Here is a 15,712-nt window from a genome sequence, read left to right as displayed (position 1 = left end):
CGCTGGAGGGTTCTGAATCAGTAAACTACTCATTCATTCAGTAAGTTGCCTGAAGGTTACAGCTTTCCTGATTTGTTCTTAGAACTTCAATGCAGTCGTTAACTTCAATTGAGTAATAAAATAAATGTTTTGGCAGCCAGATATGTTATGATTTTATCCTGGCTGATATAATTTCATATTAATAATTATTGAGTTTGTGCAAAATAACCCTGGTAATTAAATATACTTGAGGACTGTAAATAGCTAAGAAAGCAGTTTTCTGTTTATCAATCCTCACTTAATTCCAATTTCTTTATTCATAGTAGACTGTTGTTTCACTACAAACTCAGTAAACAAGTTAAAGCTGAATTGAACCTTCTGTCTGTACAGACTGTGACCTATTATTCACATTATCATTGTTCTGAAATGGGTCTCTGCTATACACCTTGATTTCCATGCTGTGTCAGGTCCATGTACCTTGAATCTTTGTCAAATATTGGGTACACTCTGCCAACAAATTAATCTACACTTTTTTGTTGAGGTGCAGAATTATGATCTTAGAATAAAATGGTTGGAGAAATTGGTTTGATTGAAGGCACAACTAGATATTTGGTCAGTCTTTTCAATAAAGTGGAACGAGTATATGCAAAATATTTGGAATAAAGAAAGAACTGACTGAGCAGTTGATGGGAATATATCATCAGATGATTATTACCTGAAAAGTGCTTTTAAGGAGTAACGTTTTTGCTCTTAAGCTCTATCAATATTTAACACAAAGCTGGTGTCCATATGTGAAATATCACAATGTGCTTGCTTTTAAAGATTAATAGCTTGGGTAGATCAAAAAGAGATGGATGAGGTGGTCTTAACATACAAGAAAGATCTCGAGACAAGTCTGAGAGGATGAATGTTGAAAATTTCAGAAGGTTTCATGTTGAGCAACTTGACGTTTCTTTTAAGACTCTTGTTTTCCACTTAAGATTGATTTCAGAGATTCCAGATGTTATGGAAATGAGCGTTGATATCAAAATTAAATGCATAGAAGAATTGGCTAATATTGTAGATTATCCATTTATAATGATTGGCCCAATTTTATTGAGATTGCTGACAAAATTCATCGAGAAATAACATGTGATGGCAGTCCTTTTAAATTTGGGTCAGAAGGAAGTTCATAGAACAATCCTCAGCTCTGATGAAAGTACTGCAATCCTTCAAGATACTACCAAAAGAGCAAAGAATAATGTTTGTAGATGAGACAGACGCTTTTGACTCAGTAATGCTTTCCAACCTTATTTTGGATTTTCTTTGATATTCTCAAGAGTAGGATGGAATTATCCAGAATATTATTGTCAACTTGGTCGAGGGTCTGAAGATGATATTGCGCTCATCAAAATTGACATGCTAAGCTATTTGAAGATTTTGCCAAAAAACTGGGTAAGATTAGATTCCCTACAGTATGGAAACAGGCCATTCAACAAGTCCACACTAAACCTCTGAAGAGGAACCCACTCTCAGTCAGGGTTGGAGATTCTCCTGTTCCTCAGATGCTGCCTGACGTGCTGTGCTTTTCCAGCACCACACTCTCAACCTTAATAAAGATGCTACAAGCTTGAGAGTCTATTTCACATATCTCACCCAAGTTATGTCCCGTGTATTCATAATGCTGATGCCAACAAAAACAAATCCATGACTACATCGATGGCCAAAGATTGCTAAGTATGACCCCAGCCCAATATGCTTGAGAATGACTTGAGTTAGGACTTTGATCTTTCAGGAATATCTGAAGAAAATAGCAGCAATGGTCAAAATCACCTCACAATCTTCTAAGCAAATTTGATGGATCAATTTCGATGCTGCTGCCACAACACTCCAGTCCTCAGCACTTGCCCAATCACACTGTACATAGAGGACTGGAACCCTCCACTCAACACCCCTCCTCTGGCTCCCTGTCATCACAAACATCACTCGCCAACACATTCACTGAGTGACAGAAACCTGCAAGCTGGCTGAAACCATCCATGCTGCATATCACTTACCAACTGCATGATGATCTGTTCAACCCACCTTGTGCCCACTTTCCATCTCAATGCCCCACATGGAGGAACCTTCCCAAGCATGATCCACCAGCAAAGAATAGGGAACATGGAAAGTCAATAGCAGATTTCTTGTGGCAGACACAATCTTTTGAACGGTAGGCATTACAATAGTGAGAATTGTCCTTGCTAAACCAGTTCAGGAAAAGTTGAGTGCCTGCACATCAAACCTCCACTACTGGGGCCTCAGAGCAAATCTCATACACAGTTGTGGAAAGTCACAAACAATACTGTGGCAATACTGACGTATATGCTCCTTCCACAGATTGAGTGACAGACCTTAAAGTCAACAAATGCGGAGGCTATGGCTTGGGCCATTTTGCATTTACTGAATAAAAATAAATAAAATGTATGGAACAATGATATTGGTTTTATGCATAGATATTTTTTCTATAGCACAACATTCCAACAATCATAGAGCATTTTATTTTTAAACGAAATTTTCCAAATTGCTTCGTAAGAGCATTATGGACCAAAGTATGACACAGTACCATATCAGGAAACAACAGTGAGAAGATCAAAAGTTTTGTCAAAGAGGTAAAATTTAAGGAGTATTATAAAGGGGTAAAGCAAAGCAGAGAGTCAGAGAAGTGTGAGGTGATGTAAATGTTGCAGACACAACAATTACCAGTTAAATGATTCAGACAGAGTGTTGCCACTATGGGCCAAATGCTGGCAAATGGGACTAGATTAGGTTAGGATATCTGGTTGGTATGGACATGTTGGACCGATGGGTCTGTTTTCATGCTGTACATCTCTGACTCTCATCACCCTTTCTATCTGGGTCAAAAGAATATAAAGTTAATGATTGTGGTCAAATAATCAATTGCTTGCCAGAGATTGATTAACTCTGTGAATACATTTATTTCATACAGAAAAGCACATTACAAGTTGTAAATTAGATATTACAGTTGACCAAGTGTATAGTCTGAAGGCCTGTAGCATACAAACTGCTCGGCAGACTCATAACATTGTATACACATAGTATATAGCATCCTTAGAAATGTTGGGTTGTACAGCATGGAAACAGACCCTTGAGTCTAACTTGTCCATGCCGACTTGATATCCCAAATTAATCTAGTCCCATTTGCCAGCATTTGATCCATATTTGTCTAAACCCTTCTTATTCATGTACCTATCCAGATGCCTTTTAAATATTGTAATTGTACCACTTCCTCTGGCAGCTCATTTCATATACACACCACCACCCTCTGTGTGAAAAAGTTGTCCCTTATATTCCTTTTAAATCTTTCCGTTTTCACCTTAAACCTATGCTCTCTAGTTTTGGACTCCCCTATCCTGGGAAAAAGACCTCGACTATTTACCCTAATCATGTCCTTCATGATTTTATAAACTTCCACAAGGTCACCCATTAGTGTCCAATGCTTCAAGAAAAACAGCCCCAGCCAATTCAACCCCTCCCTATAGCTCAAACCCTCCAACCCCGGCAGCATCCTTGTAAATCTTTTCTGAACCTTTTCAAATTTCACAGCATCTTTCTTATAGTAGGGAGACCAGAATTAAATGCAATATTCCAAAACTGTCCTCATCAACGTCCTATACAGCTGCAACATGACATCCCAATTCCGAAACTAATGCACTGACCAATAAAGGAAACGTCTTTTGCTGTACCCGTCTATTTGAAGCTCCACTTTCAAGGAACTATGTATCTGCACTCCAAGGTCTCTTTATTTGGCAATAGTCCCCATTAATTCTCTAAGTCCTGCCCTGATCTGCCTATTAAAATGCAGCACCTCACATTTATCTAAATTAAACTCCATCTACCACTCTTTGACCCATCAGCCCATCTGATCAAGATCCGTTGCACTCTGAGGTAACCTTCCTCATGATCTACAACACCACCAATTTTGGTGTCATCTGCAAATGTGCTAACCATACCTCATATATTCACATCCAAATTATTTATATAAATGACAAAAAGCCGTGGATCCAGCACTGATCCTTGCAGCACATCACTGGTCACAGGCCTCCAGTCTGAAAAGCAATCCTTAACCACTACCCTCTGTCTTCTACCTTCCAGCCAATTTTGTATTCAAATGGATAGTTCTCCCTGGATTCTATGTGCTATATCCTTGCTAACCAATCTACCATGAGGAACATTGTTGAATGCCTTGCTGAAGTCTACATAGACAATATCCACAGCTCTGCCTTCATCAATTTTCTCTGTCATTTCTCCAAAAAACTCAATCATGTTAGTGAGACATGAGTTCCCATGCACAAAGCCATGTTGAAACTCCTTCATCAGTCCTTGCCTTTCCAAATACACGTAAATCCTGCCCCTCAGTATCCCCTCTAACAACTTTCTCACTACCGACATCAGGCTCACGGGTCTATAGTTTTCTGACTTTTCCTTACCACCTTTCATCAATAATGGCACCACATTAGCCATGTTCTAGTCTTCTGGCACCTCATCAGTGACTGTCAACGATACAAATATCTCAGCAAGGGGCCCAGCAATCCCTTCCATAGCTTCCCACAAAGCTCTGGGATACACCTGATCAGTTCCTGGGGATTTATCTATATTTATGCGTTTTAAGTCATCCAGCACTCCTCCTCTCTAATATGGATACTTTTCAAAGATGAATTCACTTAAAGGCAAGTGCTCATAAAACATGCCCCTCCATTCCAAGAAGAAAGTTTGACTATTTCCAATACTCAGTGGGTATATGAGTAGTGTGATAGTTAAAGTGCTGATATGTCCAAATCTCCAGATAGTGAATTTGTCTGGACATGGAACAATCATCACTAATATTATCTGTTATTCCTATTTGTGTTGTCAAGTTTTCTTTCATGGAATGCAAATGCTGCTTTAGAATGTGCTTCCCCTGGAGAATTACAAATTTTGAGATATTTTCTAATTAACCTGTTCAGAGATGTTATAATGCACCTCTGAAGCAAGTGAGACTTAAGCCCTGGCTTTCTTGCTCAGAGATAAGGACACTATCATTGACCCACAGATCACTCAACAAAGACAGATCTTGTTGATCAAGCAATTTAAAGCTGCTGGGCAAGGTGCAGATTTGTATACACAGAGGGCAAGGTAAGGGCCCATAGAGTTGGAGGAAAGGTGCTAGCATGGATAGAGGCTTGGCTGTCTGGCAGAAAACAGAAAGTCGGGATAGAAGGGTCTTTCTCAGGATGGCAGTCAGTGACAAGTGGTATTCCGCAAAGGTCAGTGTTGGGACCACAACTTTTCACTTTACACATTAACATTTTGGATGAGGGAACTGAGAGCATTCTAGCTAAGTTTGCAGATGATACAAAGATAGGTAGAGGAACAGGTGCTACTGAGGAGACAGGGAGGCCGCAGAAAGATTTGGACAGGTTAGGAGAGTGAGCAAGGAAGTGGCTAATGAAATATAATGTGGCAAAGTGTGAGGTCATGCACTTTGCTAAGAAGCATAGAAGCATGGACTATTTTCTAAATGGGGAGAAAATTCAGAAATCTGAAGTGCAAAGAGACTTGAGAGTTCTACTCTAGGATTCTCTCAAGATAAACTTGCAGGTTGAGTTACTAGTTAGGAAGGCAAATACAATGGTGGCATTTATCTTGAGAGGACCTAAACATAAAAGAAGGGATATACTCTGATGTTCTATAAAGCTCTGGTCAGACCATATTTGGAGTATTGTGCAGTTTTGGGCCCCATATCTCAGGAAGGATGTACTGGCTCTGGAGCATGTTCGATGGAGGTTCACGAGAATGGTCCCAGGAATGAAAACCTTAACATATCAGAAATGTTTGAGGACCCTGGGCTTATACTCAATGGAATTTAGAAGGATGAGGGAGATCTAACAGAAACTTACAGATCACTGAATAGCCTGGACAGAGATGATCTTGGAAAGGTGTTTCCATTGGTAGGAGAGACTAGGACCTGAGGGCACAGCCTTAGAGTAAAGGGAAGACCTTTTAGAATGGGGATAAGGCAGAACCTCTTCAGCCAGAGAGTGATGAATCTATGGAATTCACTGCCTCAGAAGGCTGTGGAGGGCAGGTCATTGGGTATATTTAAGATGGAGATAGATAAGTTCGTGAGTATCAAGGCGTTCAAGGGTTACAGGGAGAAAGCAGGAGAATGGGATTGAGAAACTCATCAGCCATGATTGAATGGCAGAGCAACCTCGATGGGCTGAATGGCCTAATTTCTGCTCCTCTGTCTTATGGTCTTATGATCTAACATGGATCCCTAAAGTTAAAGTATTAAAGGCAAGGTACACATAGCAAGGGCACTTTGTCTAACTAATGATAAAAGGTAAACCATTAGTGAGTCTTAATGAGGAGGTGCACTTGTCTTAACAAGTTATAGATATTGGCTGATGTTATAGGTACAAATTGCATCAACTACTTGCAAATAAGTACTGAGACTATTGGAGACAATGCTGACATATTTGCCTGCTAAGTTCCTCCTTTTTCTGAGCCAAAACAATATGGAGTCTTCAGTTAAGGTGGAGCTTAAAGCAGTTTTCAACGTTTACACTTCAGGAACATTACCTTCTGCAATATATGAGGGTATACTTGAGATTGGGTCTCGATAATTGAAGCCACCAATGGTGGAGTATTAAATCTAGATACATGCAATATGAGGACTGCAAATAGTTAACAATTACAGAGATAGGATTACAGAGATAGGAAGTGGTGAAGCCATGAAAAGAATAATAAAATCAGAATGTTAACAGCACAACATTGCTTGACAGAAATCCAATTTGCTTTATAAGCACAGGAGCTATGGGCTACAGGACTTGACGGAAGGTAAGAAGCTAAATTTTGGATTATTTCAAACATTAAGGATAGAATGTGAGAGATTAGTCTGGAGTAAGTTAAAATGATCAAGTTCAAAGGTAACGAAAGAATGAATGAGAGTTTCAACAGCAGATGAGCTGAAGGAAGGGTGTGTGGTGAATGTAACAAGGTCAGCCAGTCAGACCTCAGAGTATGAGTTCCATGATTGGGGCTGTTATTTGGGTCCAAGCAGGGAGCCCTCGTTGAAAGATAAAAAGGGGAGGTCTCGCTGATTCTGAAGAGGCAGTACTAAATTCAAGGAATGTTCATGTGTAAACAAAGGGTGACTTGGGTGATGGCAAATTGACTCTCTGGAGTTATTTCAGGGTAAAGCCAACAAATGCTACAAAAGTGGAAAAAGGCAGCCTCAGTGACGGCGTGAACTTGCAGTCAGAATATCATGGCATGATCAAAAGTGATATCAAGGATATAGACAGACTGGCTTAATTTCAGACTGTTGCTAGCTGAAAGAGTTAGTCGATGGCGAGAGAATGGAGTTTAGTCAGGGGAACCAAAACATATATTTCAAATATATAAGTATAACAATGTAGTAAATGCCTCGGAAGACTGGTTGATAAAGATCTGTGGCTATTTACTGAATGCCTTTATAGAATTAAGGCAGAAACACAGAAGGTCTGGCAGGATCTGTGGAGCCAGTAACAGAGTAAACGTTTCTGAAGAAGTTGCCCTAAACCTGAAACATTAACACTGTTTCTCTCTCCACAGATGCTGAGAGACCTGCTGAGCTTCTCTAGCATTCTCTGTATTTGTTTTAGTATTCACAGTTTTGTGCCTTTATCAAATGACAGGAGCTTGGCTCCATTAAGGCATGTGGTGAAGAGATTGAAGGAGATAAAATACAGTGAAATATGTTAGTTGTTCTGCCACAATGGGGTGCTGTGTTGCTGTTGGTAGAAGAAGTTCTGAAGCTGCTGTCACAGCATTGCTTACCATTAGCCCTGTATCTTAATCCTAGCTCATCACTGGGAGATTGTTACAAGACCGTTTGGTGAGTGTGATAAGCAGGTTGCTGCACATTTGATGTGAATTGAAGTTCTATTGGACAGCAACAGTCTCAATTCGGCATCTGTGTGCCACAAGAGCCATTTGGGCTGTAAGTTGTTTTCACAGAAAATGGTCAAAAATATTCTGGTATGTGCCTTTCCTCGAAATGGAACGCTGCTGGGACTATGCCAGAAACGTTGGTGGTCCGACATGCACCCTCGGGAGCATAATGGATTTCAAAAGCACCATCATTATTTTGCATCCTGCATTACTTACATTAATTCTGTTTGGTTTGAAATTTAAAATGCAAAGCAACTGGTTGTGTATATTTACTTTGTGCAGTACCTATGTCTGCAATTAACATCTACCAATGTTGAAATAGAAAGAGGTTAGAAAAATATGAATTTCCAAAGACAGTCTTAATCCAAATTCTTGCCTCGCACAAACCTGAAAATTGTAACTTATTTTTTTCTTTTTGTTGTAACCTTCAGCTGCATCTTTCTGTTTGGTGCTTCCTGCCCATCTTAGCTCTCAAATTCACTTCATTTAAAAATAGAGATGAAACTTAAATTAGATTTACTTTGATCATGATTGCAATATGCATTGCTGCAGGCTGTTTCATTGTATGAAATCAAACACACTTATATACTTTAAAGGCAAACAAAAGAGTCATTATTAGATTATACCATGCCAGTTCTCTAATGTTTCTTTGGAATGTAAAAATATTCTGTTTTTTTGATTGCAGGAAAGCACATGCATATTTATTTTAGCTATAAGTATACTCCGTGAAAATAGTCTCATTCAGAGAAATTAGAGTGCTCTGACTGCCATTATCTGGAAACATATGTAGGGTGTTTGAGAGGAAACTTAAATCATGAAGGTATTCCTTTGACGTTTATACCAGTTGTCATTAAGAAATATGATATTGCATGACCCAATAATTGTTTATCCTTTTCCTTGGTTCAATATCACTAATTTCCCACTGCCCAACCAACCAGAACATGAAACATGCACTCAGGTTAGTATAGAAAAAAACCATACTGCTCCAGTGTTAAAGTGTTAACTGAGAGACAACTCAAAGGTGCTAAGTTTGAACATATAAGTGAACAAGAACACTGAATAAAATCTTGCTCCACCAAGCAATGATACGACTAGACAGAAATTATTTGAAAAATAAAAAGAAATACAATAAATAACTCACTGTATCCTAATCCCATGTACATTTTATGGGAGAGACATACAATTATCACCTGTATTTATACTCCCTGAGCATGTTTCATCACAACCTTTAATTCGTGCCAGTTCTGCAAATTGTCTCCAAATTCACCTTCACAATATCTTTCAAATATTCCGTCCAGTAAGACCTAGAACAGCTTGAATAGATTGTGTTAGTCTTCCTTCTGTCATGGATACCACATTATCATGTGGAGCTTTGTAGTAACTTTGCTCGAGTTGAAAGATGGATAACTCTAGGGAATGCATAATAATAAATAGCATTTATGCAGCACCTTTCATGGAGAAGTATCTCAACGTGCTGCACACAATGAAATACTTTATGAAGTGCTGTGATTATATTTGATAATTTAGGTAATTTTATAAGAACCAAATGTTTTCTACCTTTTCAAATGACTGAATTAAGAAAAGGTTTGTAGTCATGAGTGGGAACGTACAAGCCTTCAGAGCAGGTCTATCAGTACCAGACAACACAATTCCTTTTTTATCTATAAAAAATATTAAGTATTTGTTTGCCTTGAACATATTTTCCTACAATATTGTCAATTTATTTCATTGCTTGCTAACAATGGAACTTGTTAAAAGAAAGGTTTGCATTTACATAACACTTTACTGTGTTCACCAGATGTCTCAAAGCAATTCACACCTAATAAAATACTTTTGGACATGTAGTTTACCAATATCAATAACTTTGAAACTTTTTATATATATTTGTTAATACCAACCGCACAGACCTAAGAGAGTGTGTTGACGAAGTATGAGAACCTAGCCACTAAATTAAAATGCAGGACCTCAACAATAATAATCTCTAGATTGCAACCGGAGTCATGCATAAATCAGGGATGTTATGAGTATCCAAGGTAGTGTGAAGTGAGTAAGCACTAAGAGAAGAAATGAGGAGCCCTGGACACTGGTCCAGTCCAGGACTTGAGTGCCTGTGCTTGAATGCAAAGTGTCCAGGCAACAATATTTCAATGGGATGTGTAAGTGCACTCCAAAGTGAAGCATTGAATTGGGAAACCATATTGTAAATTATTTGAAGCTATGTTCTGAGAGTGTGATGACACTGGTACATGGCCGATGCCAATGTCCTTTAGGAGGATCGGGGGTAGAGATGGTCATTGCACATGGAGTGTGCACTGAGATGTTCATGTTGGCTGTCCAAGATGAAGGAGCACACAGCAGGTTGAAACTACCAGGTACCCACTCTGACTTTCATGTTGGCTATTGTGACTGTTTAGTTTCTATCCGACAGGTGGGAGAATTGAAAACTGCACATCAATGAGGTGCTTTTCAAAAATAATGCTGTGCTAATGCATACAAATAGGCCTCGCACCACTCACTAGTGGGATTCTTATTTTGATGTTCAAAACTTGGTTGGAGAATCAGACTTGTTGATTGCGACATTGTGAATCCCAATTCTATTGATCTCACCCCATTTTCCCAACTCGCTCACCAATGCTCACCTCCAATCAGGGGCTGAAATAATTCCACCCAATGTTTCCCTTTCTGGGCAAGTCTAGAACTAAGGGCAACTGTTCCAAGATTAGGGATTACTCTTTTTGGATAGAGAGGAGGAGAAACTTTTCTTTCAGTGACTTGTGTGATGTTGGAACTCTGCTTCAGAAGGTAGTAGAGGCAGGGCCATTGAATATTTTTAAGGCAGGCATAATTTTTTTTTAGACGAGGCAATCAAGGGTTATCGGGGTTAGAAGGGAATGTGGAATTTGAAACACAAACAGATCAGCCATGATCTTATTGAATGGTGGAGTAAGCTTAAGGGGACAAATGACTGACTTCTGCTTGTAATTCGTAGGTTCATAAATACAAATATACACACAGAGAGTTTTCAAACTTGTAGACTGGCTTTTTTCATATAATATTTTGGTTGAATTTGTTATTTTTGTGGAGGTTAAATAGTCTGTTATTTATAAACTCTTAACTTTTTGCTGTTGGTTGTGAATAGATTGTTATCAGACTGATGCCAATGCAATGCCTGCTGAATTGTGGAAACATTTTGATGGATTACATTCAATCCCGTTCACATTGATATGAATACATTACAGTGAACACAAATACAATAAAAATTTGATGTGACATATTTAGTCTTCAGCCTCTTGATGGAACTTCACTGTTAAGTTGTTTAAACCAAAGCTGAAGAAAGAGATTATTGTAAATCATCTTGGGGTCTTTTTCTTCTCAACATCAGTTCTCATGCTGTAATCTGTCAAAGGGATGTCAATCTTAGACTCACAAACTACTCTTTGGTACTGTACCTGGATCACTTTTAGTTATTGCAGAGAGAAAATTCTTGTCAGATCTGCATTATCTTGTGCATCAAACCAAAACTGCAACCTGAATAATAGTTGACTAGAACAATATACATTTTCCTTTCACTATCAAACAAATCTATTGCCAGCCTTTCCCTTGGCCTCTCTAAAATCTTGATAAATTCATAGTATCATTACTAGGCTGTGAGTGGCATAGATTTGGTTTGGTGAATTTTATTTCTGTATGTCTTTTCAAATACCTAGCCACCATACTGAGCATTGCACTCTTGCTTTCATTCGTGATAACTAAATGTCCCCCATGGAGTTTCTGTGGGATTGCTCTTTACATCAGCTTCAGTATAGCTTTAATGATGGTTCACTAAAAGGTTTCCACCATTGTCTCTTGTTTCTGCTCATGATAACTTGTCAGCTCTTGATCCTCTGGATTATATTTCAACCGGCCTTGTAGACAAAGTTGTCCGACCTTTGTGCACTCTTTGTTAGATTTTTAAGCTGCGCAGGGTTTTCTGAATTTTCCCTTAGTTGCCAGTAAAATGTTTATTTTTGCCATAGAAAAAGACTCCACTTATCCTACTTCTTATCTGCTCAATCCATTGTTGTCATTGAGATTGTACATGCCATTACTTGAAACTTGTCTGAAACAAAGACATTATCGTCATCATTCCTCATCAGCCTAAGTCTGAATGTTTGTCTACTCAGAGGAATTTTTGAGATTTAGTTTTGATCAAAGCACTGTTACCAAAAGCTTGTGATCCATCTTGACCTGAATTTTGATTCCATGAGGTAATCTGCAAACCTTTCACATTCCCCTGCAACTGTGACTGTCTATCTCTATTCACTCTCTATCAAAGCTCTCATTGGGCCAAAGACTGGTTTTCATGTTCTGTCAGGTTGCACTTGGTAACAGACTGCTCCTAGTCCTGTGGATGATGCTTCTATTGCTCTCACAGTGATGAAGCCTGGATTGTAAAGTGCTAAAACATCACTAACAATTAGCTTGTCTTTTACTTTTTCAAACGTCAGACTGTTCTTGACTCCAATAGCATTTCTGACTTTTATTTCCAAAGTTCCTTCATGGGTTGACTCAGACTGTAAAGCCATAAGACATAGAAGCAGAAGCAGGTCATTCAGCCTTTGAGTTTGGTCTGCCATTCAATAAGACCATGGCTCATCTGATAATCTCAACCCTACTCTCCTGTCTTTTGCATATAACACTTGTTTCTTTTACTGAGTTCCAAAACTCAATGCCTCTACCAATAAAACTAACACACCGTACACCTTCTTAACAGCCTTATCAACCTAAGTGGCAACTTTCAGAGATCTATGTGCATGGACACCGAGATCTCTGTGCCCATCCACACTACAAAGAATCTGACTATTAGCCCAGTACTCTGTATTCCTGTTACTCCTTCCAAAGTGAATCACCTCACACTTTTCTGCATTAAACTCCATTTGCCACCTCTCAGCCCAGCTCTGCAGCATATCTATGTCCCTCTGTAACCTGCAATGTCCTTCTGCACTGTCCACAACTCCACCGACCTTAGTGTCATCTGCAAATTTACTAATCCATCCTTCTATGCCCTCATCCAGGTCTTTTATAAAAATGACAAACAGCAGTGGCTCCAAAACAGATCCTTGCAGTACACCACTAGTAACTGAACCCTAGGATGAACATTTCCATCAATCCCCCCACCCTCTGTCTTCTTACAACTAGCCAATTTCTGATCCAAGCTGCTAAATCACCCTCAATTCCATGCCTCTGTATTTTCTGCAATAACCTGCCATAGGAAACCTTATCAAATGCTTTTCTGAGATCCACATCTCAGTATTCTCCTCGACAACATTGTCTTTTTCCTGTGTGAATACTGACAAAAAATATTCATTTAGCGCCTCTCCTATCTCCTCAGACTCCACGCACAACCTCCCAGTTCTGTCCTTGACTGGTCCTAATTTTACCCTAGTTTTTTTTATTGCTGACATACCAATGGAAAACTTTAGGGTTTTCCTTGATCCTACCTGGCAAAGACTTCTCATGTCCCCTCCTGGCTCTTCTTAGCTCTCTCTTTAGGTCCTTCCTAGCTAACTTATAACTCTCAAGTGCCATAACTGAGCCTTCACGTCTCATCCTTACGTAAGCCTCCTTCTTCCTCTTGACAAGAGATTCAACTTTTTTAGTAAACCATGTTCTCTCGCTTGACCACTTCCTCCCTGCCTGACAGGCATATACTTATCAAGGGTATGCAGTAGCTGTTACTTGAACAAGCTCCACACTTCAATTTTGCCCATCCCTGCAGTTCCCTTCCCCATCCCATACATCCAATGGTATCCAATTTTGTAAAAAAACTTACTTGTTGCCATCATTCCCAAAATTGATGTTGACAGACTAAACAGGATGACTTTACTTAATCACTGCTTTATACAGCTTTCAATCATGCTGCCCAATTGGGATTTTGATTTTCCTATCAACGGAAGAGGAATCTTCCATGAGTTTTCAACTGGATTTGTGCACCGAAATTTTACATAGTAATGTGATGCTCCTGCTTCAATTCCAGCTATGGAAATCCTTCACAAACCTCTCTCTGACATTCTGAAATATTGCATCCACTCTAAAAAACCTAGCTGAACATGAGCCTTGGCAATTAGGCATTCTGTTTCCTCAGTATATAGAATGCTTTACTAATATTTCTTCCTCTGATACAATGTTTCAGTGAGATTTCCCCTTGCAGCCGAAGACCTGTACCTCCTTGCCCTTGGAGTTTTATACTAGCTATTCTGATTTCATTCATCTCTGGCATGGTGAGCTGTCTGCCAATTTGAAACAGCTGCACCTGTGTTAGGTTGAAGTTCAGTTTCAAAGTCCCGGATCTTCACAGTCATGGCTCAGAATCAGCTTTAACTCTCTTTGACCTCACCTAAGAATGTTGTCTTTACCTTTTTTGTATCTCTAATTTCTTGAACTATTTCCTTGTTGCATAAGTTCCAAATCTCTGGCAGTTTTCATCTTGTTGGGCCTTTTCTTTGTTTTTGAGGGGATGAAGGTCCTGTTAAGTTCAAATATTTTCTGAAGTGTCCTGGTTGGACACATATTTCAGAACACTCAATTATCCCTCCAAGACATTTGTTATGTTCGTAATTTTGTATACAGCTCTGTCTTGAATATCCTAACATGCTCTTTGGAGTGTTGCCAGTTTATGGGAGAGTGACGGTGTAAAATTGGAGTCTAATTACCCAGAATTCCGAATGATTCCTCACTGTACTAACCATTTTGGTGCCCTGATATTTGCCTGTGTAGTGAAATGAATTGTCTGTGTCATCATAAAAATCCTCCTCGGATTGAAGAACGCTATAATTTCTCATCCTTTACACAGGTGTCTAATTAATTCATCTTTTAAAACTCAGTTCAGCAATAAGACTTGAGAGCAGAAATAAGCCATTCAGTCCATTAGATCCAGTCACCATTCATTGAGATCATGGTGATCTGATAATTCTCAACTCCACTTTCCTGTCTTACTTCCATAATCCTTGATTCTTAATTCCCAATATCCTGTTAAATTATATAAATCAGTTTTAAAGGCTTACATTGAGTCTTTCAAATGCTGAGATCATTAATAATTCCCTCCTGTTCCATTACTAAACTTCTCTTGGCGTTCAAATACAAGTCAAATGCTTTAATCATAGCCCATAGCACATTTTTCTATGTTATGTGCTACCAGAACGTCATCAACTATTGGGCTAAGGAATATAAAAACATGCTCACTTTATTGGTATGCAAGTCTGAAGTTGCTCAGTAGCACTCAAGCTCTTGCTTCAAGAGCTCCTATTTTTGGACTCAAGATGGGCTTTCAATTTTATCGAAGGGTTGGAGCAAAAGCTAACTTTCTATTGGAGCTACCTCCGTTTAGTCTCTCATTGTGAAAGAGATTAGTTTTCATGTTCTTTCAGGGTGCACTTGGTAACACACTATTATACCTGACTGACCTGGGGGAGTGCCTGAGTTTTTCCTTCTTCCTGTCGAAATGTTCCAATTTTGTGTTTTTACTTTGCAGAGTATTGCCATGGCTAGGCTTCAAAATTTTTCAATGTACTTCCTCTCCCCCAGCCACTAACGTCAGATCCAGGCTCTGGAAGTTTTGTTTCTTGGCTGCACCATGCTGTATCTTCTATTTTAGGCCAATGTTGCTTCCTGCATACTGAGATATCGGTTTGGAATATTTTGGACTGTAGCTGTCTACGTATGCACTTTCCCTGAGACTGCTTGCTCCGTATCTCAAAATAAAGCTCTTCAGCTTCTGATGTACTGTAACAGTCCTCTC

At 39.1% G+C, this 15,712-nt stretch overlaps 1 long non-coding RNA gene across 1 annotated transcript in view; it reads right to left on the bottom strand.

The window, feature by feature from the left end:
* Positions 1 to 15,494, bottom strand: part of LOC122562045 (uncharacterized) — an 88,021-nt gene extending 72,527 nt beyond the window's left edge. The window contains exon 1 of the long non-coding RNA XR_015761452.1: positions 15,378 to 15,494. This is a non-coding gene — a long non-coding RNA (uncharacterized LOC122562045). The remainder of the gene's footprint in view (positions 1 to 15,377) is intronic.
* Between the last annotated feature and the right edge of the window lie 218 nt (positions 15,495 to 15,712).

Source organism: Chiloscyllium plagiosum, unplaced genomic scaffold (assembly GCF_037043375.1).
Source record: "Chiloscyllium plagiosum isolate Xiang-an unplaced genomic scaffold, Cpla_swu_hap1 HiC_scaffold_25, whole genome shotgun sequence".
Taxonomy (NCBI): domain Eukaryota; kingdom Metazoa; phylum Chordata; class Chondrichthyes; order Orectolobiformes; family Hemiscylliidae; genus Chiloscyllium; species Chiloscyllium plagiosum.
Note: the sequence above shows the minus strand (reverse complement) of the source record. Positions and strands in the feature narration are given on the sequence as shown.